This window comes from Euprymna scolopes, chromosome 34 (assembly GCF_053919585.1).
Source record: "Euprymna scolopes isolate OS-2025 chromosome 34, ASM5391958v1, whole genome shotgun sequence".
NCBI lineage: Eukaryota > Metazoa > Mollusca > Cephalopoda > Sepiida > Sepiolidae > Euprymna > Euprymna scolopes.
Window position 1 is genome coordinate 12013288 of NC_136515.1, and position 2772 is coordinate 12016059.

Consider the following 2772-nt stretch of genomic DNA (forward strand, 5'->3'; position numbering starts at 1 on the left):
CGGCCAACACTTGGTCGATAAAAAGGAGTGCGGTCTTGTTTTCTCTCCGGAGTGTTTTTCTGTTTTGTACCGAGGACGCACAAAGTTCCACCTGTCTGTCCTCGAAGCACTTGCCATCATTGCTAACCCCCCTACTTTGTGCAAGCAGAGAAACCTCCGGCTTCAGTTAGAATTATTTGGGTAGTCAGGTTTTTTTTTGTTTTTTTTTTTCTTCTTAACCTCCTCTCCGCTCGTATTCCATATCACTACCAAATATTCTAAAAATAATAATTTTCAGACTTATAACCCTTGAAAATGTTTGTCTGAACGAAAAGCGCTTTGGGTATATTTTAACGATCTTTTTTAATCGACTTATCTATTTTATTTAATTGTACATATAACCTGCCCCATTATATATATAATTTTTTTTTCTTTTCCTCACTCCGGTTTCCATTTTTTAGTTGATTGAATTTACGATATGGTTCACTTTTTTATAATTATTCTAAAATTTTGCCAATCGAATAAGGATATAAATATATATATATATATATATATATATATATATATATATATATATATATATATATATATATGTGTGTGTGTGTGTGTGTGTGTGTGGGTGTGGGTGTGTGTGTGTGTGAGAGAGAGAGAGAGAGAATATTATGAAAATGTAATAATTAAGCTACAGAGTATATTCCGCGAATCAATCTCGCGAAGGTCCCTGAGGCTAATTGGATAAGCCTGATGATTTTTTTAACAGAATGAAACGCGGAATATTTTGTGTAGCTTAATTGTAATATATATTTTCATAACTTACAACCTTGCTCTACCTATGTGTCGAGCACTGTTGAATAAAATACTGAAAAAAATACGCATAAAACTAAATCCTCGGGTATTATTTAATGTGATTATATATACACACACACACACACACACACACACACACATATATATATATATATATATATATATATATATATATATATATATATATACTAGCGGGGGTACCCGGCGTTCCCCGAGTGTTTGTTTCCGGGACGGGGGGAGTTTTAAACATGTTATGGTAGGTAAGTAGGAAGGATCAAACCCGGAGTCATGAGTAAAAGTAGGAAAATAAAGTGTGAAAAAAAACAAAAACATCTGCAACGTTAACAGTTCGGCAACCAAGAAAATTCCATTCCAGTTGTTTAGGGGGGGGACGACTACGGTAGGTCGGCGCGAACGTGAAAATATAATGTGAATTGTCCAGCACGCTAACCACTACGCCACAGAGCACTGCAGCTTAGTTTAGTGATTTTAAATAACTTCACATGAAAGAACTACCAAGCCAAACCGGTGTTTTCTTCTCAACTGTTTCTTGTGAACGATCCCCAAACGGTGTTAAGTGGTGGCAGGGGGAGGATGAATTTTTTAGAGAGAAAATATTTTACCACTTCCATTGATCTTAACCGATTTTGGCCGTGACTTCTCAGCAGAAAAAAGTATAGAAATCTAAGATTATCGAGGAATTTGAGAAATAATAAGCCTATAACACACTTCAGATATTGTTCTGCCGTTTGTGCATAATATATTTGCATGAAATATCTTGATGTTTTATCCTATTAATGTCAAAATCATACGGGAAAATGAGTTCATTTTATTTATATATATATATATATATATGTATATATATATTTATATATATATATATATATATATATATTGTATTAATCGGGATTAGTTTTTATTAACGTAAGAGGTTAAATAGATGGCAGAGAGTTTTTTGGGGGCGATGATGGTAAGTATAGCAGGAGTAAGGATGCGAGAATAGAAGAGCTGATTGGTCAAATACATAATTTCAATGACATGTTAATATAAAAATAATACGGACACAGTTTTATGTAAGTGTTTAACATGTATACAATTTTATGTGAGAAACTAAATATGCAAGGAAGTTATCAGATTTTTTCTACAATTTGGTAATCGAAACATGTAGAAACCCTGCAGATAAAACGATAATGAGATATATACATTTGCTCTGCAATAGTATTGAGTGCATTCTTTTGTTGTTTATTTGCTTTAGCAAGCGATACTTTTTTGTATGCATTACATTATTTATACGAAAATGCATTTCCACCGAAAGTCAAGTTGGGTCTTATTTTTCTTTCACCAATTTGCTACCTCTAAATGGGGAGCCGCATATTTATTGTTTATTTTTTATTTACTTTCTTTTGTATTATCATCATGCACTAAATCATTCAGCCTTTTCCCTTGATTTCGCGCTACTGATAAGTCATAGCCGACGAAACACTTGTCAGTAGTTTGAAAAGCAATATATATATATATATATATATATATATATATATATATATATACATATTATTTGATGAGTAGGAAAGAAGTTCTTTCGCTTGATTCTATGTATATCCCCCTTATCCCCTACATAAAAAAAACCAAGGCTCACACTCACAAAGTGTACGCACAAACCGTCCCCGAGATCGCAGACACATATCTCATAAAAAAAATGTAATCTTAACACCCGTTTCAATATCAATTCTTTTTTAATCTGATGAAGATTTTCCCCTGAATTTTGGTTCTACCTGAAACATGTATGCACATATGCAATCAATAATGTTTGTATAATAACGCACTATATAAAATAAGAGATAAAAAAAAAGATTTATATATGAGGACGCTTTGTTAAAAATTAATGATTCATCTAGCTTATATTTTTTTCTCAAATTTTTAAAGATAGTTTTTTTGTATTTTTTTAATACAAGCTCAAAGTGAATGTCCGATACTTCATATAGTCTT